The sequence below is a fragment of the Aristolochia californica genome, unplaced genomic scaffold (genome assembly GCF_029961685.1).
Source record: "Aristolochia californica isolate CCGP_79_NKW_82.1479 unplaced genomic scaffold, dmAriCali1.0.hap1 SCAF_5, whole genome shotgun sequence".
NCBI classification, from domain to species: Eukaryota; Viridiplantae; Streptophyta; class Magnoliopsida; order Piperales; family Aristolochiaceae; genus Aristolochia; species Aristolochia californica.
In genome coordinates this window covers 21,219,009-21,242,671 of record NW_027182214.1, presented here as the reverse complement: position 1 = coordinate 21,242,671, position 23,663 = coordinate 21,219,009, and the positions used below count along the sequence as shown (strand labels likewise).

The 23,663-nt window shown below is 31.5% G+C and overlaps 1 non-coding gene across 1 annotated transcript; it reads right to left on the bottom strand.

Moving 5' to 3' along the window:
* Positions 1-23,353: 23,353 nt before the first annotated feature.
* On the bottom strand, positions 23,354-23,460 carry LOC137966808 (small nucleolar RNA R71). Its single transcript, XR_011116298.1, has one exon. It is a non-coding gene; the product is annotated as a small nucleolar RNA R71 (small nucleolar RNA).
* Between the last annotated feature and the right edge of the window lie 203 nt (positions 23,461-23,663).

Genomic DNA, 23,663 nt, shown 5'->3' with positions numbered 1-23,663 from the left:
CCATAAAGTCATTCCTTACAAAAATAAAACCCGTTACACAGGATAAATCACTTTATAGTCATCTGTGGTCGTTCAGACAGCTTTTTGTAAAAATAATTGCTTGTTTGACTCGGGTAAATATCACATCGCACGTTCACTTGGGAATTTAATGTTATTCTCTATAAAAAGTTTTTATCATAGGTCATATGCATCTTTAACATGTTTCACACAAGCTAATCCATTTTTTAAAATGTGTGTAGAAAAATCTCTTTCTTATAAAATTCCGAGCTATTAGGGTTTAACTAGTCGAATTTCCCAAACTTCGATAACAAAATTTTTGTGTTCATTTGTGGTGTGTGAATAAATTTTCTTTACTTAAATTTGTTATTGCTTTAAATTATTTCCATACATAAACTCTAAAATTTTCATTTTGTGGTGATCTTTTTGCCTTTTATCTCTTTTTTTGTTTACGAGATGAAGGTAAAGTGAAAAATCAAGTTTTGATTTAAGAAAAAAATATACATCTAAAATGGAAATGCGCAATGAAAAAATGTGGAGAGTGTATAATTTTTAGGGATTGTAAACTCTTTTTAGTTATTATATATCAGGTTCTGCAATCGTCGGGAAAAGGTGGAGGCAGGGGATTTTTAACTGAGTGTTCACTTCCAATCCATAAGTCATTCCTTACAAAATTATAGCCCGTTAAGCATGATAAATCACTTTACAGTCATCTATGATCGTTTGGTCAGCTTTTTGTAAATGGAAAAAATAATGGCTTGTTTGCTCGGGTAAATATCCCTCCGCACGTTCACTTGAAAATTTAATGTTATTTGCTTTAAATGGTTTGAATCCATAGGTCATGTGCAACTTTAACATGTTTCAAGCATGCACATCCATTGTTTAAAACATGTGTAGAAAAATCACTTTCTTATAAAAATTCCAAGCTATTAGGGTTAAATTAGTGGAATTTCCAAAAGTTGGATAACAAAACTTTTGTGTTCATTTGTGGTGAGTGAATAAACCTTTTGTATTTATATTTTTCATTGTTTTAAATTCATTTTGTTGTGATCTTTTTGCCTTTTATCTCTTTTTTTGTTTAAGAGATGATGGGAAAGTGAAAACTCATGTATTGATTTAAGAAAAAAGAATACATAAAAAATGGTAATGCACAATCCACAAATGTAGAGAGAGATAATTCCAAAAAATGTATGTATTTTTTGGGGATAGTAAACTCTTTTTAGTTTTTATATATCTGGTGCTGCAATCGTTGAGAAAAGGGGGAGGTGGGGGATTTTTAACTGAGTGTTGACACCCAATCCATTAAGTCATTCCTTAAGAAAATAAAGCCCATTATGTAGGATAAATCACTTTATAGTCATCTATAGTCGTTAGGTCAGCATTTTGTAGATGGGCAAAATAATGGTTGTTTGACTCGGGTAAATATCCCACCGCTCGCTCATTTGGGAATTTAATGTTATTCTCTTTAAAAGGTTCGGATCCGTAGGTCATTTGTATCTTTAACATGTTTCAAGCATGCATATCCATTTTTTAAAACATGAGTAGAAAAATCTCTTTCTTATAAAAATCCGAGCTATTAGGGTTCAACTAGTGGTATTTCCAAAACTTGGTTAACAGAATGTTTGTGTTCATTTGTGGTGTGTGAATAAATTTTCTTTACTTACATTTGTTATTTCTTTAAATTCTTTCCATACATAAACTCTAAAATTTTCATTTTGTGGTTATCTATTTGCCTTATCTCTTTTTTTTTTTACGAGATGAAGGTAAAGTGAAAACTGAAGTTTTGATTTAAGAAAAAAGTATACATCTAAAATGGAAATGCACAATGCACAAATGTAGGGAGAGATAATTCCAAAAAGTGTCCATAATTTTTAGGGATTGTAAACTCTTTTTAGTTTTTATATATCTGGTTCTGCAATCGTCAGAAAAAGGGGGTAGCGGGGGATTTTTAACTGAGTGTTAACTCCCAATCAATAAGTCATTCCATGCAAAAATATCGCCCGTTACGCATCATAAATCACTTTATAGTCATCTATGATCGTTAGGTCACCAATTTCTAAATTGGCAAAATAATGACATGTTTGAATCTGGTAAATATCCCACCGCATGTTCACTTGGGAATTTAAAGTTATTCTCTTAAAAATTTTGCATCCTTAGGTCATTTACATCTCTAACATGTTTCAACCATGAATATCCATTTTTTAAAACGTGGGTAGAAAAATATCTTTCTCATAAAATTCCGAGCTATAAGGGTTGAACTAGTGGAATTTCCCAAACTTGGATAACAACACTTTTGTGTTCATTTGTGGTGTGTAAATAAATTTCTTTTACTTAAATTTGTCATTTCTTTAAATTCTTTCCATACATAAACTCTAAAATTTTCATTTTGTTGAGATGTATTTGCCTTTTATCTCTTTTTTTGTTTACGAGATGAAAAGAAAAGTGAAAAATGAAGTGTTGATTTAAGAAAAAAGTATACATCTAAAATGGAAATGCACATTGCGGAAATGTAGAGAGAGATAATTCCAAAAAGTGTATGTCAGGTTCCGCAATCGTCGGGAAAAGGGGGAGGCAGGGGATTTTTAAATGAGTGTTGACTCCCAATCCATAAGTCATTCCTTACAAAATTACAGCCTGTTACGGATGATAAATCACTTTACAGTCATCTATGATTGTTAGGTCAGCTTTTTGTAAATGAACAAAATAATGGCTTGTTTGACTCACGTAAATATCCCACCACACGTTCACTTGGGATTTTAATGTTATTTTATTTAATAGGTTTGGATCCATTGGTCATTTGCATCTTTAACATGTTTCAAGCATGCATATCCATTTTTTGAAACATGTGTAGAAAGATTTCTTTGTTATAAAATTTTGAGCTATTAGGATTTAACTAGTGGAATTTCCCAAACTTGGATAACAAAACTTTTGTGTTCATTTGTGGTGTGTGAATAAATTTTCTTTACTTACATTTGTTATTGTATTAAATTCCTAACATATATAAATTCAAAAAATTTCATTTTGTTCTGATCTATTTTCCTTTTATCTTTTTTTTGTTTACGAGATGAAGGGAAAGTGAAAACTCAAGTTTTGATTTAAGAAAAAAAACATAGATCTAAAATGGAAATGCACAATGCACAAATGTACAGAGAGATAATTCAAAAAAGTGTCTGTAATTTTTAGGTATTGTAAACTATTTTTAGTTTTTATATATCTGGTTCTGCAATCGTCGGGAAAAGGGGGAGGCGTGGGATTTTTAATTGAGTGTTAACTCGCAATCCATAAAGTCATTCCTTAAAAAAATATAGCCTGTTACGCGGGATAAATCACTTTACTGTCATCTATAATCGTTAGGTGAGCTTCTCGTAAATGGGCAAAATAATGTCTAGTTTGACTCGGGTAAATATCCCACCGCACGTTCACTTAGGAATTTAATGTTATTCTCTTTAAAAGGAATTGATCCATAGGTCATTTGCATCTTTAACATGTTTCAAGCATGGATATCCATTTTTTAAAACATGAGTAGAAAATCTCTTTGTTGTAAAACTTCGAGCTATTAGGGTTCAACTAGTCGAATTGCCCAAACTTGGATAACAAAACTTTTGTGTTCATTTGTCGTGTGTAAATAAATTTACTTTACTTCCATTTGTTATTGCTTTAAATTCTTTCCTTACATAAACTCTAAAATTTTCATTTTGTAGTGATCTATTTGCCTTTTATTTTTATTTTTATTTTTTTACTAGATGAAGGGAAAGTGAAAACTCATGTTTTCATTTAAGAAAAAACTATACCTCAAAAATTTAAATGCACAATGCTCAAATGAAGAGAGAGATAATTCCAAAAAGTGTCTGTAATTTTTTGGGACTGTAAACTCTTTTTACTTTTTATATTTCAAGTTATGTAATCGTCGGGAACAGGGGGAGGCGGGGGATTTTAAAACTGAGTGTTGACTCCCAATCCAAAAGTCATTCCATACAAAAATATAGCTTGTTACGCATGATAAATCACTTTTACAGTCATCTATGATCGTTAGGTCAACTTTTTTTAAATGGGCAAAATAATGGCTTGTTTGACTCGGGTAAATATCCCACTGCTCATTCACTTAGGAATTTAATGTTATTCTCTCTAAAAGGTTTGGATCCATTGGTCATTTGCATCTGTAACATGTTTCAAGAATGCATATCCATTTTTTAAACTTGTGTAGAAAAATCTCTTTCTCATAAAATTCTGAGCTACTAGGGTTGAACTAGTGGAATTTCCACAACTTCGATAACAAAACTTTTGTGTTCATTTGTGGTGTGTAAATAAAATTTTTTTTCTTACATTTGTTATTGATTTAAATTCTTTCCATACATAAACTCTGAAAGTTTCATTTTGCTGTGATCTATTTGCCTTTTATCTCTTTTTTTGTTTACGTGATGATGGGAAAGTGAGAACTCAAGTTTTGATTTAAGAAAAAAGTATACGACAAAATGGAAACACACAATGCAAAAATGTAGAGAGAGATAATTCAAAAAAGTGTCTATAATTTTTAGAAATTGTAAACTCTTTATAGTTTTTATATATCAGATTCTGCAATACTCAGGAAATAGGGGAGGCGAGGGATTTTCAAACTGAATGTTGACTCCCAATCGATAAGTCGTTCTTTACAAAAATATAGCCCGTTACGCATGATAAATCATTTTACAGGCAGGTATGATAGTTAGGTCATCATTTTGTAAATGGGCAAAATAATGGCTTGTTTGACTCGGGTAAATATCCCACCGTACATTCACTTGGGAATTTAATATTATTCTATTTAAAAGGTTTGGATCCCTAAGTCATTTGCATCTTTAACATGTTTCAAGCATTCATATCCATTTTTTAAAACATGTGTAGAAAAATCTCTTTCTTATAAAATTCCGAGCTATTAGGGTTGAACTAGTGGAATTTTCCAGACATGGATAACAAGACTTTTTTGTTCATTTGTGGTGTGTGAATAAATTTTATTTGCTGGCATTTTTTATTGCTTTAAATTCTTTCCATACATAAACTCTAAAATTTCAATTTTGTTGTGATCTATTTGCCTTTTATCTCTTTTTCTATTTAGGAGATGAAGGGAAAGTGGAAACTCAAGTTTTGATTTAAGAAAAAAGTATACATCTCAAATTAAAATGCAGAATGAACAAATATAGAGAGAGATAATTCCAAAAAGTGTATGTAAGTTTTTGGGATTGTAAACTCTTTCAAGTTTTTATCTATCAGCTTTTGCAAACGTCGGGAAAAGGGGGAGGTGGGGGAATTTTAACTGAGTGTTGACTCCCAATCCATAAGTCATTCCATAAAAAAATATAGCCCATTACGCATGATAAAACACTTTACAATATTCTATGATTGTTAGGACAATTTTTGTAAATGGGCAAAATAATAGCTTGTTCGACCTGGGTAATTATCTCACCGCATGTTCACTTCGGAATTTAATGTTATTCTCTTTAAAAGGTTAGGATCCGTAGGTCATTTACATCTTTAACAAGTTTCAAGCATGCATATCCATTTTTTAAAAATGTGTAAAATTTATAAAATTTTGAGCCATTAGGGTCAAACTAGTGGAATTTCACAAACTTGTATAACAAAACTTTTGTGTTCATTTTTGGTATGTGAATAAATTTTCTTTTCTTACATTTTTTATTACTTTAAATTCTTTCCATACATAAACTCTAAAATTTGAAGTTTGTTATGATCTCTTTGCTTTTTTTCTCTTTTTTTGTTTACGAGATTAAGGGAAAGAGAAAACACAAGTTTTGATTTATGAAAAAGGTATACATCTAAAATGGAAGTGCACAATGCACAAATGTATAGAGAGATAATTCAAAAAAGTGTCTATAATTTTTAGGGATTGTAAACTCATTGTAGTTTTTATATATCAGGTTCAGCAATCGTTGGGAAAAGGGGGAGGTGAGGGATTTTTAACTGAGTGTTGACTCTAAATCCATAAGTCATTCTTTACAAGAAAAATAGCCCGTTATGCATGAAAAATCACTTTACAATCACCTATGATAGTTAGGTCAGCTTGTAAATGGGCAAAATAATGGCTTGTTTGACTCTTGTAAATATCCCACTGCATGTTCACATGGGAATTTAATGTTATTTTCTTTAAAAGGTTTGAATCCAAGGGTCATTTGCATCTTTAACATGTTTCAAGAATGCATATCCATTTTTAAAACATGTGTAGAAAAATCTCTTTCTTATAAAATTCCGAGCTATTAGGGTTGAACTAGTGGAATTTCCCAAACTTGGATAACAAAACTTTTGAGTTAATTTGTGGTGTGTGAATAAATTTTCTTTTTTTACATTAGTTATTGCTTTAAATTCTTTCCATACATAAACTCTAAAGTTTTCATTTTGTTGTGACCTATTCGCCTTTTATCTCTTTTTTTGTTTACGTGATGATGGGAAAGTGAAAACTCAAGTTTTGATTTTAAAAAAAAGTATACATCAAAATGGAAATGCACAATGCACAAATGTAGAGAGAGATAATTCAAAAAAGTGTCAGTAATTTTTAGGGATAGTAAACTCTTTATAGTTTTTATATATCAAGTTCTTCAATAGTCGGGAAATGGGGGAGGCGAGGGATTATTAAATTGAGTGTTGACTTCCAATCGATAAGTCATTCTTTACAAAAATATTGCCCGTTACGCATGATAAATCACTTTACAGCCATGTATGATCGTTAGGTCAGCATTTTGTAAATGGGCAAAATAATGGCTTATTTGACTCGGGTAAATATCCCACCGTACATTCACTTGGGAATTTAATGTTATTCTATATAAAAAGTTTGGATCCCTAAGTCTTTTGCATCTTTAACATGTTTCAAGTATTCATATCCATTTTTTAAAACATGTGTAGAAAAATCTCTTTCTTATAAAATTCCGAGCTATTAGGGTTGAACTAGCGGAATTTTCTAGACATGGATAACAAAATTTTTTTGTTCATTTGTGGTTTGTGAATAAATTTTCTTTTCTAAAATTTGTTATTGCTTTAAATTCTTCCCATACCTAAACTCAAAAATTTTCATTTTGTTGTGATCTATTTTCCTTTTATCTCTTTTTTTGTTTACGAGATGATGGGAAAGAGAAAACTCAAGTTTTGATTTAAGAAAATAGTACACATCTAAAATGGAAATGAACAATGCACAAATGTCAAGAGAGATAATTCTAAAAAGTTTTTGTAATTTTTAGGGATTGTAAACTCTTTTTAGTTTTCATATATCAGGTTGTACAATCGTCGGGAAAAGGCGGAGGTGGGGGATTTTTAACTGAGTGTTGACTCCCAATCCATAAGTCATTCTTTACTAAAATATAGCCCGTTACGTAGGATAAATCACTTTATAGTCATCTATGATCATTAGGTCGGCATTTTGTAAATGGGAAAATAATGGATTGTTTGACTTTGGTAAATATCTCACCGCACGTTCACTTGGGAATTTAATGTTATTCTGTTTAAAAGGTTTGGATCCAAAGGTCATTTGCATCTTTAACATGTTTCAAGTGTTCATATCCATTTTTTAAAACATGTGAAGAAAAATCTCTTTCTTATAAAATTCCGAGCTATTAGGGTTGAACTAGTGGAATTTCCCAAACTTGGATAACAAAACTTTTGTGTTCATTTGTGGTGTGTTGATAAATTTTATTTTCTGATATTTTTTATTGCTTTAAATTCTTTCCATACATAAACTCTAAAATTTCAATTTTGTTGTGATCTATTTGCCTTTTATCTTTTTTTTTTTACGAGATGAAGGGAAAACGAAAACTCAAGTTTTGATTTAAGAATAAAGTATACATCTAAAATTAAAATGCAGAATGAACAAATATGGAGTGAGATAATTCCAAAAAGTGTCTTTAATTTTTAGGGATTGTAAAGTGGTTTTAGGTTTTTATATCAGGTTCTGCAATCGTCAGGAAAAGGGAGAGGCGGGGGATTTTGAACTGAGTGTTGACTCTCAATCCATAAGTCATTCCTTACAAAAATATAGCCCGTTACGCATGACAAATCACTTTACAATCATCAATGATCTTTATGTCAGCTTTTAGTAAATGGGCAAAATTGTGGCTTGTTTGATTAGGGTAAATATCACGCCGCACGTTCACTTGGGAATTTAATGTTATTCTTTTAAAAAGGTGTGGATCCATAAGTCATTTGCATCTTTCTTATAAAATTTTGAACCATTAGGGTTGAACTTGTGGAATTTCACAAACTTGGATAACAAAACTTTTGTGTTCATTTGTGGTATGTGAATGAATTTTTTTTCTTACATTTCTTATTGCTTTAAATTCTTACTATACATAAACTCTAAAATTTTAAATTTGCTGTGGTCTGTTTGCATTTTATCTCTTTTTTTTGTTTATGAGATGAAGGGAAAGTGAAAACACAAGTTTTGATTTAAGAAAAAGGTATACATCTAAAATGGAAGTTCACAATGCACAAATGTATAGAGAGATAATTCGACAAAGTGTCTATAATTTTTAGGGATTGTAAACTCATTGTAGTTTTTATATATCAGGTTCTGCAATTGTCGGGAAAAAGGGATATCGAGGGATTTTTAACTGAGTGTTGACACCTAATCCATAAGTCATTCTTTAAAAAAAAAATTGCCCTGTATACATGATAAATCACTTTACAATCACCTATGATCATTAGGTCAGCTTTTTTTAAATGGGCAAAATAATGGCTTGTTTGACTCTTGTAAATATCCCACCGCACGTTCACTTGGGAATTTAATGTTGTTCTCTTTAAAAAATTTGGATCCAAGGGTCATTTGCATCTTGAACATGTTTCAAGAATGCATATCCATTTTTTAAAACATGTGTAGATATCCCACAAGCACGTTCACTTGAGAATTTAATGTTATTGTCTTCAAAAGGTTTTGATCCATAGGTCATTTGCATCTTTAACATGTTTCAAGCATGCATATCCATTTTTTAAAACATGTGTAGAAAAATCTCTTTCTTATAAAATTCTGAGCTGTTAGGGTTGAACAAGTGGAATTTTCCAAACTTGGATAAAAAAAATTTTGTGTTCATTTGTGGTGTGTGAATAAATTTTCTTTACTTACATTTTTTTTTCTTTAAGTTCTTTCCATACATAAACTCAAAAATTTTCATTTTGTTGTGATCGATTTGCCTTCTATCTCTTTTTTTGTTTACGAGATGAAGGCAAAGTGAAAACTCAAGTTTTGATTTAAGAAAAAATTATACATCCAAAATGGAAATGTACAATGCACAAATGTAGAAAGAGATAATTCCAAAACGTGTCAGTAATTTTTAGGGATTGTAAACTCTTTTTAGTTTTTATATATCAGGTTCTACAATCGTCGGGTAAAGGTGGAAGTGGGGAATTTTTAAATGAGTGTTGACTCCCAATCCATAAGTCATTCCTTACAAAACAAATATAGCCCGTTACGCATGATAATTCACTTTACAATCATCTATGATCTTTAGGTCAACGTTTTGTAAATGGGCAAAATAATGGCTTGTTTGACTCGGGTAAATTTTCCACCACATGTTTACTTGAGAATTTAATGTTATTCTCTATAAAAGGATTGGATCCATTGGTCATTTGCATCTTGAACATGTTTCAAGCATGCATATCCATTTTTTAAAACATGTGTAGAAAAAGCTCTTTCTTATAAAATTCTGAGCAATTAGGGTTGAACTTATGGAATTTCCCAAACTTGGATAACTAAACTTTTGTATTTATTTGTGGTGTGTAAATAATTTTTCTTCACTAACATTTGTTATTGCCTTAAATTTTTTTCCATACAAACTCTAAAATTTTCATTTTGTTCTGATCTATTTGCCTTTTATCTCTTTTTTTGTTGACGAGATGAAGGGAAAGTGAAATATCAAGTTTTGATTTAAGAAAAAAGTATACATCTAAAATGAAAATACACAATGCACAAATGTAGAGAGAGATAAATCCAAAAAGGGTCTGTAATTGTAGGGAACGTAAACACTTTATTGTTTTTAAATATCTTGTTCTACAATCGTCGGGAAAAGTGGGAGTGTGCGATTTTTAACTGAGTGTTGACTCCCAATCTGTAAGTCATTCCTTACAAAAATATAGCCCGTTACGCATGATGAATCACTTTACAATCGTCTATGATCGTTACGTCAGCTTTTTGTAAATGGGCAAAATAATTGCTAGTTTGACTCGGGTAAATATCCTACCGCACGTTCACTTGAGAATTTAAATTTATTCTCTTTAAAAGGTTTGGATCAAAAGGTCATTTGCATCTTTAACAAGTTTCAAGAATGCATACCCATTTTTTAAGACATGTGTAGAAAAATCTCATTCTTATAAAATTCTGAGCTATTTGGGTTGAACTAATGAAATTTCCCAAACTTGGATAACAAAACTTTTGTGTTCATTTGTGGTATGTGAATAAATTTTCTTTGCTTACATTTTTGTTTGGTTTAACTTCTTTCCATACATAAGCTCAAAAAATTTCATTTTGTTGTGATCTATTTGCCCTTTATTTCTTTTTTTTGTTGATGAGATGAAAGGAAAGTGAAAACTCAAGTTTTGATTTAAGAAAAAAGTATACATCTAAAATGGAAATGCACAATGCAAAAATGTAGAGAGAGATAATTCCAAAAAGTGTCAGTAATTTTTAGGGATTGTAAACTCTTTTTAGTTTTTATATATCAGGTTCACCAATCATCGGGTAAAAGTGGAGGTGGGGGATTTTTAATTGAGTTATGACTCCCAATCCATAAGTTATTCCTTACAAAAATATAGCCCGTTCCACACGATAAATCAACTTACAATCATCTATGATAGTTAGGTCAACTTTTTGTAAATGGGCAAAATAATGGCTTGTTTGACTCGGGTAAATATCCCACCGCATGTTGACTTGAGAATTTAATTTTATTCTCTTTAATAGGTTTTATCCATAAGTCATTTGAATCTTTAACATGTTTCAAGCATGCATATCATTTTTTTAAAATATGTGTAGAAAAATCTCTTTCATATAAAATTCCGAGCTGTTAGGGTTCAACTAGTGGAATTTCCCAAACTTGGATAAAAAAAATTGTGTTCATTAGTGGTGTGTGATTAAATTTTCTTTACTTACATTTGTTTATTGCTTTAAATTCTTTCCATACTCCTTTTATCTGTTTTTTTGTTTACGAGATGAAGGGAAAGTGAAAACTCAAGTTTTGATTGAAGAAAAAAGTATACTTCTAAAATGGAAATGCACAATGAACAAATTTACAGAGAGATTATTCCAAAAAGTGTCTGTAATTTTTAGGGATTGAAAAATCTTTTTAATTTTTTATATCAGGTTCAGTAATCGTCGGGAAAAGGGGTAGGTGGGGGATTTTTAACTGAGTGTTGACTCCAAATCCATAAGTCATTCCTTACAAAAATATAGCCCATTATGGATGATAAATCACTTTACAATCATCTATGATCGTTAGGTCAGCTTATTGTAAATGGGAACAATAATGGCTTTTTTAACGAAGGTAAATACCCAACCTCACATTCCCTAGAGATTTTAATGTTTTTCTTTTGAAAAGGTTTGGGTGCATAGGTCATTTGCAAATTTAATATGTTTCAAGCATGCATTTTCAGTTTTTAAAACATGTGTAAAAAAGTCTCTTTCTTATAAAATTCAAAGCAATTAGGGTTGAACTAGTGGAATTTCCCAAACTTGGATAACAAAACTTTTGTGTTCATTTGTGGTGAGATGAAGGGAAAGTGAAAACTCAAGTTTTGATTTAAGAAAAAGTGTACATCTAAAATGGAAATGCAGAATGCACAAATGTAGAGAGAGATAATTCCAAAAAGTGTCTGGAAATTTTAGGGATTGTAAATATTTTTAGTTTTTATATCAGATTCTACAATCGTCAAGAGAAGGGGGACGAGGGGTTTTTTAAATGAGTGTTGACTCGCAATCCATAAGTCATTCCTTATAAAAATATGGCCCGTTACGCATGATAAATTACTTTACAATCTACTATGATAGTTAGGTCAACTTTTTGTAAATGTGCAAAATAATGGCTGGTTTGACTCGGATAAATATCCCACCGCATGTTCTCTTGAGAATTTAATGTTATTCTCTTTAAAAGGTTTGGATCCATAGGTCATTTGCATCTTTAACATGTTTCAAGCATGCATATACATTTTTGAAAACATGTGTAGAAAAATCTTTCTTATAAAAATCCGAGCTATTAGGGTTGAACTAGTGGAATTTCCCAAACTTGGATAACAAAACTTTTGTGTTCATTTGTGGTGTGTGAATAAATTTTCTGTACTTACATTTGTTTATTGCTTTAAATTCTTTCAATACATAAACTCTAAAATTTTCATTTTGCAATGATCTATTTGCCTTTTATCTCTTTTTTTTGTTTACGAGATGAAGGGAAAGTGAAAACTCAAGTTTTGATTGAAGACAAAATTATACATCTAATATGGAAATGGAAAATGTAAAAATTTAAAGAGAGATAATTCCAAAAAGTGTCTGTCATTTTTAGGGAATGTAAACTCTTTTTAGTTTTTATATATCAGATTCTCCAATTGTCTGGAAAAGGGGGAGGCGGGGGATTTTTAACTGAGTGTTGACTCCTAATCCATAAGCCATTCCTTACAAAAATATAGCCCATTACGCATGATAAATAACTTTACAATCATCTATGATCGTTAGGTCAACTTTTTGTAAATGGGAAAAATAATGGCTTGTTTAACTCGGGTAAATATCCCACCGCACGTTCACTTGAGAATTTAATGTTATTCTGTTTAAAAGGTTTGGATCCATAGGTCATTTGTATCTTTAACTTGTTTAAGCATGCATATCAATTTTTTAAAACATGTGTAGAAAAATTTCTTTCTTAAAAAATTCCGAGCTATCAGGGTTGAACTTGTGGAATTTCCCAAACTTGGATAGCAAAACATTTGTGTTCATTTGTGGTGTGTGAATAAATTTTCTTTACTTACATTTTTTTACTGCTTTAAATTCCTTCTATACATAAACTCTAAAATTTTCATTTTGTTGTGATCTATTTTCCTTTAATCTCTTTTTTTGTTTACGAGATGAAGGGAAAGGGAAAATTCAAGTTTTGATTTAAGAAAAAAGTATACGTCCAAAAAGGAAATGCACAGTGCATAAATGTAGAGAGAGATAATTCCAAAAAGTGTCTGTAACTTTACGGTATTGTAAACTCTTTTTAGTTTTTATATATCAGGTTCATCAATCTTGGGGAAAAGGGGAGGCGGGGTATTTTTAACCGAGTGTTGACTCCCAATCCATAAGTCATTCCTTAAAAAAAATATAGCCCGTTACGCATGATAAATTACTTTACCATCATTTATGATCGTTAGGTCAGCTTTTTTTGAATGGGCAAAATAATGGCTTGTTTGACTCAGGTCCCACTGCATGTTCACTTGAGAATTTACTGTTATTCACTTTAAAAGGTTTGGATCCTTAGGTCATTTGCATCTTTAACAAGTTTTAGGTATGCTTACCCATTTTTTAAAACTTGTGTACAAAAATCTCTTTCTTATAAAATTCCGAGCTATTGGGGTTTAACTAGTGGAATTTCCCAAACTTAGATAACAAAAATTTTGTGTTCATTTGTGGTGTGCGAATAAATTTTATTTACTTACATTTTTTTATTGTTTTAAATTCTTTCTATACATAAAGTCTAAAATTTTCATTTGGTAGTGATCTATTTACCTTTTAGCTCTTTTTTTGTTTACGATATGAAGGGAAAGTGAAAACTCAAGTTTTGATTTAAGAAAAAAGTTTACATCCAAAATGGAAATGCACAATCCATAAATTTTTAGAGAGATAATTCCAAAATGTGTTTGTAATTTTTAGGGATTGTAAACTCTTTTTAGTTTTTAAATATCAGGTTTTGTACTCGTTGGGACAAGGGGGAGGTGGGGGATTTCTAACTGAGTGTTGACTCCCATTCCATAAGTCATTCTATACCAAAATATATCCCATTACTCATTATAAATCAATTTACAATCATCTATGATCATTAGGTCAGCTTTTTTTAAATGGACAAAATAATGGCTTGTTTGACTCGGGTAAATATCCCACCGCACATTCACTTGAGAATTTAATGTTAATTTTTTTAAAAGGTTTGGATCCATAGGTCATTTGCATATTTAACATGTTTCAAGCATGCATATCCATTTTTTAAAACATGTGTAGAAAAATCTTTTTCTTATAAAATTCCGAGCGATTAGAGTTGAACTAGTGGAATTTGCCAAACTTGGATAACAAAATTTTTCTATTCATTTGTGGTGTGTGAATAAATTTTCTTTACTTACATTTTTTTATTGCTTTGACTTCATTCCATACATAAACTCTAATATTTTTATTTTGTTGTGATCGATTTGCCTTTTATCTCTTTTTTTGTTTTCGAGATGAAGGGAAAGTGAAAACTCAAGTTTTGATTTTAGAAAAAAGTATACATCTAAAATGGAAATTCATAGTGCACAATGCAAAAATTTAGGGAGAGATAATTTCAAAAAGTGTCTATAATTTTTAGGGATTGTAAACTTTTTTTAGTTTTTATATATCCACTTTTGCAATTGTCGGGAAAAGGGGGAGGCGGGGGATTTTGAACTTGAGTGTTGATTTCCAATCCATAAGTCCTTCCTTACTAAACTATATCCCATTACACATGATAAATCACTTTAAAATCATCTATGATCGTTAGGTCAGCTTTTTGTAAATGGGAAAAATAATGGCTTGTTTTACCTGGGTAAATATCCCAGCGCATATTCATTTGAGAATTTAATGTTATTCTTTTTAAATGGTTTTGATCCATAGGTCATTTACGTCTTTAACATGTTTCAAGCATCCATATCCATTTTTTAAAACATGTGTCAAAAAATCTCTTTCTTATAAATTCAAAGCTATTAGGGTTGAACAAGTGGAATTTCCCTAACTTGGATAACAAAACTTTTGTATTCATTTGTGGTTTGTGAATAAATTTTCTTTACTTACATTGGTTTATTGCATTAAGTTCTTTGCATACATAAACTCTAAAATTTTCATTTTGTTGTGATCTATTTGCCTTTTATCTCGTTTTTTGTTTATGAGATGAAGGGAAAGTGAAAATTCAAGCTTTGATTTAAGAAAAAAGTATACATCTAAAGTGGAAAACCACAATGCACAAATGTAGAGAGAGATAATTCCAAAAAGTGTCTGTAACTTTTAGGGATTGTAAACTCTTTTTAGTTTTTACAAATCAGGTACTGTAATCATTGGGAAAAGGGGGCGGCGGGAGATTTCTAATTGAGTGTTGACTCCCATTCCATAAGTCATTCCATACAAAAATATATCCCGTTACTGATGATAAATCACTTTAGAATCATCTATGATGATTAGGTCAGCTTTTTGTAAATGGGCAAAATTATGGCTTGTTTGACTCGGGTAAATATCCCACTGCACGTTCACTTGAGAATTTAATGTTAATTTGTTTAAAAGGTTTGGATCCATAGGTCATTTGCATATTTAACATGTTTGAACCATGCATATCCATTTTTTAAAACATGTGTAGAAAAATCTCTTTCTTATAAAATTCCGAGCGATTAGGGTTTAACTAGTAGAATTTGCCAAACTTAGACAACAAAACTTTTGCGTTCAGTTGTGGTGTGTGAATAATTTTTCTTTACATACGTTGTTTATCGTTTTAACTTCCATACATAAACTCTAATATTTTCATTTTGTTGTGATCTATTTGCCCTTTATCTCTTTTTTTGTTTTCGAGATGAAGGAAAAGTGAAAAATCTAGTTTTGATTTAAGGAAAAAGTATACATCTAAAATGGAAATTCACAATACACAATGCAAAAATTTAGGGAGAGATAATTCCAAAAAGTGTATATAATTTTTAGGGATTGTAAACTCTTTTTATTTTTTATATATTCGGTTATGCAATCGTCGGGAAAAGGGGGAGGCGGGGGATTTTGAACTGAGTGTTGATTCCCAATCCATAAGTTATTCCTTTCTAAAATATACCCTGTTACGCATAATAAATCACTTTACAATCATCTATGATTGTTAGTTCAGCTTTTTTTAAATGGGAAAAATAATGGCTTGTTTTACCCGGGTAAATATCCTACCGCATGTTCACTTGAGAATTTAATGTTATTCTGTTTAAGTGGTTTTGATCCATAGCTCATTTGCGTCTTTAACATGTTTCAAGCATGCATATCCATTTTTTAAAGCATGTGTAGAAAAATCTCCTTCTTATAAAATTAAGAGCTATTATGTTTCAACAAGTGGAATTTCCCAAACTTGGATAAAAAAACTTGTGTGTTCATTTGTGGTTTGTGAATAAATTTTCTTTACTTACATTGGTTCATTGCTTTAAATTTTTTCCATACATAAACTCTAAAATTTTCATTTTGTTGTGATCTATTTGCCATTTATCTCTGTTTTTTTTTTTACGAGATGTAGGGAAAGTGAAAACTCAAGTTTTGATTTAAGAAAAAATTATACATCTAAAATGGAAATGCTCAAAGCACAAATGTCGATAGAGATAATTCCAAAAAGTGTCAGTAATTTTTAGGGATAGTAAACTCTTTTTAGTTTTTATATATCAGGTTCTGTAATCGTTGGGAAAAGGGGGAGGCAAGAATTTTTATCTGAGTGTTGACTCCTAATCCATAAGTCATTCCATACCAAAAATATAGCCCGTTACGCATGATAAATCACTTTACAATCATCTATAATCGTTAGGTCTGCTTTTTGTAAAAGGGAAAAATAATGGCTTGTTTGACTCGGGTAAATATCCCACAACATGTTCACTTGAGAATTTATTGTTATTTACTTTAAAAGGTTTGGATCCATAGATCATTTGCATCTTTAACATGTTTCAAGCATGCGTATCAATTTTTCAAAACATGTGTAGAAAAAACTCTTTCTTATAAAATTCCGAGCTATTAGGGTTGAACTAGTGGAATTTCCAAAACTTAGAGTACAAAACTTTTGTGCTCATTTGTGGTGTGTGAATAAATTTTCTTTACTTAAATTTTTTTATTTATTTAAATTATTTCCATACATAAACTCAAAAATTTTCATTTTATTGTGATCTATTTGCCTTTTATCTCTCTTTTTGTTTAAGAGATGAAGGGAAAGTGAAAACTCAAGTTTTGGTTTAAGAAACAAGTATACATCTAAAATGGAAATGCACAATGCACAAATGTAGAGAGAGATAATTCCAAAAAGTGTCATTAATTTTTAGGGATTGTGAACTCTTTTTAGTTTTTGTATATCAGGTGTGTTGACTCCCAATCTATAAGTCATTCCTTACAAAAAATATAGCCCGTTACGCATGATAAATGACTTTACAATAATTTATGATCGTTATGTCAACTTTTTGTAAATGGGCTAAATAATGGCTTGTTTGACTCAGGTAAATATCCCACCGCACTTTCACTTGAGAATTTAATGTTTTTCACTTCAAAAGGTTTGGATCCAAAGGTCATTTGCATCTTTAACATGTCTCAAGCATTGTAACCATTTTTTAAAACATGTGTAGAAAAATTTCTTTCTTATAAAATTCTGAGCTATTAGGGTTGAACTAGTGGAATTTCCCAAACTTGGATTACAAAAATTTTCTGTTCATTTGTGGTGTGTGAATAAATTTTCTTTACTTACATTTTTTTATTTGTTTAACTTCTTTCCATATAGAAACTCTAATATTTTCATTTTTTTATGATCAATTTGCCTTTTATCTCTGTTTTTGTTTTCGAGATGAAGGGAAAGTGAAAACTCAAGTTTTGATTTAAGAAAAAAGTATACATTTAAAATGGTAGTGCACAATGCACAATACACAAATGTAGATAGAGATAATTCCAAAAAGTGTCCATAATTTTTAGGGATTGTAAACTCTTTTGCAATCGTCGGGAAAAGGGGGAGGCGGAGGATTTTTAACTGAGTGTTGACTCCCAATCCATAAGTCATTCCTTAAAAAAATATAGCCGTTACGTATGATAAATCACTTTACACTTATCTATGATAATTAGGTCAGCTTTTTGAAAATGGGCAAAATAATGGCTTGTTTGACTCGGGTAAATATCCCACCGCATGTTCACTTGAGAATTTAATGTTATTCACTTTAAAAGGTTTGGATCTCTAGGTCATATGCATCTTTAACATGTTTCAAGCTTGCATATCTATTTTTAAAAAATGTGTAGAAAAATCTCTTTCTTATAAAATTCTGAGCTATTAGTGTTGTACTAGTGCAATTTCCCAAATTTGGGTAACAAAACTTTTGTGTTCATTTTGGTGTGTGAATAATTTTTTTTACTTACATTTATTTATTGCTTTAATTTTCTTTCCATACATAAACTCAAAATTTTTCATATTGTTGTGATCTATTTGCCTTTCATCTCTTTTTTTGTTTACGAGATGAATGGAAAATGAAAACTCAAGTTTTGATTTAAGAAAAAATTATAAATCTAAAATAGAAATTCACAATGCACAAAGGTAGAGAGAGATAATTCCAAAAAGTGTCAGTCTTTTATAGGAATTGTAAACTCTTTTTAGCTTTTATATATCCGGTTCCACAACCGTTGGGAAAAGGGGGAGGCAGGGGATTTTTAACTGTGTGTTGACTCCCAATCCATAAGGCATTCCTTTCAAAAAATATAGCCGTTACGCATGATAAATCACTTTACAATCATCTATGATCGTTAGGTCAGCTTTTTGTAAATGGGCAAAATAAAGGCTTGTTTGACTCGGGTAAATATCCCACCGCACGTTCAATTGAGAATTTATTGTTATTCCCTTTAAAAGGTTTGGATCCATATGTCAATAAAATATTTAACATGTTTCAATCATGCATATCCATTTTTTAAAATATGTGTATAAAACTCTCTTTCTTATAAAATTCCGAGCAATTAGGGTTGAACTAGTGGAATTTCCCAAACTTGGATAACAAAACTTTTCTGTTCATTTGTGTTGTGAAATTAAATTTTATTTACTTACATTTTTTTTCTTTAATTTCTTTCTATACATAAACTCTAAAATTTTCATTTTTTGAGATCTATTTGCCTTTTATCTCTGTTTTTGTTTATGATATGAAGGGAAAGTGAAAACTCAAGTTTTGATTTAAGAAAAAAGTATACATTTAAAATGGAAATGCACAATGCACAAATGTAGAGAGAGATAATTCCAAAAAGTGTCACTAATTTTTAGGGAATGTAAACTCTTATTTATTTTTATATATCAGGTTCTGCAATCTTCAGGAAAAGGTGGAAGCGGGGGACTTTTAACCGAGTGTTGACTCCCAATCCATAAGTCATTCGTTACAAAAAATATTGCCCGTTACGCATGATAAATCACTTTACAATCATTTATGATTGTTAGGTCAACTTTTGGTAAATGGGCTAAATAATGGCTTGCATGACTCGGGTAAATATCCCATCGGACGTTTACTTGAGAATTTAATTTTTTTCACTTTAAAAGGTTTGGATCCATAGGTCATTTGCATCTTTAACATGTTTCAAGCATTGTATCAATTTTTTAAAACATGTGTAGAAATATCTCTTTCTTATAAAATTTTGAGCTATTAGGGTGGTTTGAACTAGTGGAATTTCCGAAAATTGGATTACAAAACTTTTCTGTTCATTTATGGTGTGTGACTAAATTTTTTGTACTTACATTTTTTTATTTATTAACTTCTTTCCATACATAAACTCTAATATTTTCATTTTGTTGTGATCTATTTGCCTTTTATCTCTTTTTTTTTTTTTTTGAGATGAAGGGAATGTGAAAACTCAAGTTTTGATTTAAGAAAAATGTGTACATCTAAAATGGATATGAACAATGCACAATGCACAAATGTAGAGAGAGATAGTTCCAAAAAGTGTCTATAATTTTTAGGGATTGTAAACTCTTTTGCAATCGTCGGGAAAAGGGGGAGACGGGGGATTTTTAACTGAGTGTCGACTCCCAATCCATAAGTCATTCCTTACAAAAATATAGCCCGTTACACATGATAAATCACTTTACAATCATCTATGATCATTAGGTCTACTTTTTGTAAATAGGCAAAATAATGGCTAGTTTGACTCGGGTAAATTTCCCACCGTATGTTCACTTGAGAATTTAATGTTATTCACTTTAAAAGGTTTGGATCCATAGGTCATTTGCATCTTTAACATGTTTCAGGCTTGCATATCCATATTTTAAAAATGTGTACAAAAATCTCTTTCTTATAAAATTCCGAGCAATTAGTGTTGAACTAGTGAAATTTCCAAAATTTGGATAACAAAACTTTTTTGTTCATTTGTGGTGTGTGAATAATTTTTTTTTACTTACATTTGTTTATTGTTTTAAATTCTTTCCATACATAAACTCTAAAAATTTCATTTTGTTGTGATCTATTTGCCTTTTATCTCTTTTTTGGTTTACGAGATGAAGGGAAAGTGAAAACTGAAGTTTTGATTTACGAAAAAAGTATACATCTAAATTAGAAATGCACAATGCACAAAGGTAGAGAGAGATAATTCCAAAAAGTGTCATTAATTTTTAGGGATTGTAAACTCTTTTTAGTTTTTATATTTCAGGTTCAACAATCGACTAGAAAAGCGGGAGGCGGGGGATTTTTAACTGAGTGTTGACTCCCAATCCATAAGTCATTCCTTTCAAAAAATATTGCCGATTACGCATGATAAATCACTTTACAATCATCTATGATCGTTAGGTCTGCTTTTTGTAAATGGGCAAAATAATGGCTTGTTTGACTCGGGTAAATATCCCACCGCACGTTCACTTGAGAATTTAATGTTATTCTCTTTAAAAGGTTTGGATCCATAGGTCATTTGCATCTTTGACATGTTTCAAGCATGCATATCCATTTTTTAAAACATGTGTATAAAAATCTCTTTGTTATAAAATTTCGAGCTATTAGGGTTGAACTTGTGGAATTCCCCAAACTTGGATAACAACACTTTTGTGTTCATTCGTGGTGTGTGAATAAATTTTTTTTACTGAAATTTTTTTATTGATTTAAATTATTTCCATACATAAACTCTAAAATTTTCATTTTGTTGTGATCTGTTTGCCTTTTATCTCTTTTTTTGTTTATGAGATGAAGGGAAAGTGAAAACTCAAGTTTTGATTTAAGAAAAAAGTATACAACTAAAATGGAAATGCACAATGTACAAATGGGGAGAGACATGATTCCAAATAGTGTCTGTAATGTTTAGGGATTGTAAACTCTTTTTAGTTTTTATATTTCAGGTTTTACAAACGTTGTCTCCCAATCTATAAGTCATTCCTTAAAAAAATATAGCCCGTTGATAGATGCCAGATTCTGACATGAGAACTAGGTTAATTATAATAAAATAACCCTTATAATTGTGTTATAGGTGGTTATTTATCAATTTTCAAATGGAACTTGCATTTATTGAATTTGGCATTAATCACTGCTTATATTGCATATTTTTCTCTCCTGAATTATATTTCATTGCTTTTAGGGTTTTTTTCTTCCTGAAATGATTTTTATGGATTCAATTATGGAATTTTAGGAGAATTTTGGTGGAGAAGGAGATATTTACAAAAATGCCACTACTGAAAGAGAGATATTTTAAGGGCAAAATCGATCAATAGAAAGGAGAGCTCCGGGGGAGAGAAAGGGAAGGAGCCGCTGACCAAAAGAAGAGAGACGCAAGAGGATTTTTCTCCCAGCCATCGTTTTCCGCACGCTTCCATCGTTCTCTGCACACTTCCATCGTCCACCGCCGTCTAGTAACCAAGAACAGACCCAAGGAGAGCTCGAGACAGTCTCTATTGCAGTGAGTTCAACACTACCATTTTCTGCTCGTCAGGCCGAGAGGTGACTCGAGAGGGCTCGTCCGGTGTCGATTACACATTTCCGACCACTTCTAGAGCCTAGTCCGACTCCGACCGAGACTCAAGAGAGCCAGTCAGAGGATTTCACTTCCATCTCGTCTTCCGCCGTACCACCTCCGGCGCCGATTTCGATTCCTCTTCGCTTGCGTCGCCTCCACTTCCGGCTGCTCGCTCCTGCAACCCGAAGCCCCTAATTTTTGGAAATTACAGCAATCGTGAGAACAGAATTACTGCCTGAGCGAGAGGAAGAAGAAGGGGAGTAATCCATCATTTTTTAATTTAATTAGTTTCCTATAGTTTGAACTTAGGTTTGAATGTCTATTAAATTTGATTTGAGAATTAATGTTTTTTGAATATTTGTTTTTTGAATTTTTTGAGTAATTAGCTAGTTAAGGCAGGATTATAATTTAGGTTGGATTCTGGTATTATAATCCGGTCTTTTTCTTTAACTCTAGGTGCCCGAGAGGGGCTAGACACAAGGATTGAGAATCCGGATTTGTGGTTAAGTGGCACTCGAGAGAGGCATGAATCACGGTAAAATCCAGAGTTGACGTTTCCTATTGTGCAAGTAGTTAATTAGATCATTGATTGATAATTTAGGATATAATCAGTGTTTAGTTCAGATTAATTCATCATATTTGGTTAGGCTAGTTGACTGAAGAATACACAAAATTCAGTCCTCCCTATGGATATTACCCTCGCTTCCCGCTAGATTACATGAACAATTCGTACGCTTGCAAGGTATAAAAGCCGATGTAATTAAATTTCACATCAAGTTTTTGGCGCCGTTGCCGGGGAGGCACGTATTAAGTGTATTTCTTTGTTCTCCATGGTCTTAGGTTAGATTTATTTTTCTGCTTTCATAATTTTATGTTTCTTTTTCTTGATGATTTTGTATGGAGTTATTTTTATTTCTTCTACTTAGTTCATATTTTTAGTAGTTAGTTTGTTAGCATAATTGGATAGTTAGTTTTGTTTCTTTTTGTGTTTTAATGCATGGGCGCCACTCCCTAGGTGAACCATTAGCTCCCTTTCTTGAAGAGGTTGAACATATTTGTAGGAAAACACCAGAAGTCAAGTTAGGAGCTACCTTGGCCAATCAGGGTGAACCATTATAGTTACCTGCAGCAGATGACCGTAGAGCCCTGAAGGATTATTCTATCCCATCCAACTTCACATCACCTTCTTGCATTATATTTCCACCCACTATTGCTGCCAGTTATGAGTTCAAATCAGGTGTGATCCAACTCCTCCCTACATTCTATGGGTTGGAGAAGGAGGACCCTTATTACCACATCAAGGAATTCTTAGATATCTGTGCGACTTTCAAATTCCAGAATTTCTCAGATGAATCTATCCGGTTAAGACTTTTTCCATTTTCACTTAAGGATAAGGCCAAGTCTTGGCTTAATTCCTTGGAGGTGGGCAGCATTACTTCATGGGACACATTAGTCATGAAAGTTTTGTCCAAGTACTTTCCCATTCAAAGAACTACAGCCCTCAAGAGAGAAATCTCCAACTTTATGTAGCAGGAGGGTGAACACTTTTATGAGGCTTGGGAGAAATGGAAAGATTTGATCCGTAGGTGTCCGCATCATGGGTTTGAGAAATGGCATTTAGTGCAATACTTTTATCAAGGTCTTACATCTCAGGTTAGATCCACGGTAGATGCAACGAGTGGTGGGAGTTTGATGGGTAAGAGTGCTAGTGAAGCGTCCAACTTCTTTGTAATGTTGAGTGATCAATCTCAGCAATGGGGTTCGTCATTTAATGTTGATAGGAGATCCCACGAAGCCAAAAGAGGGG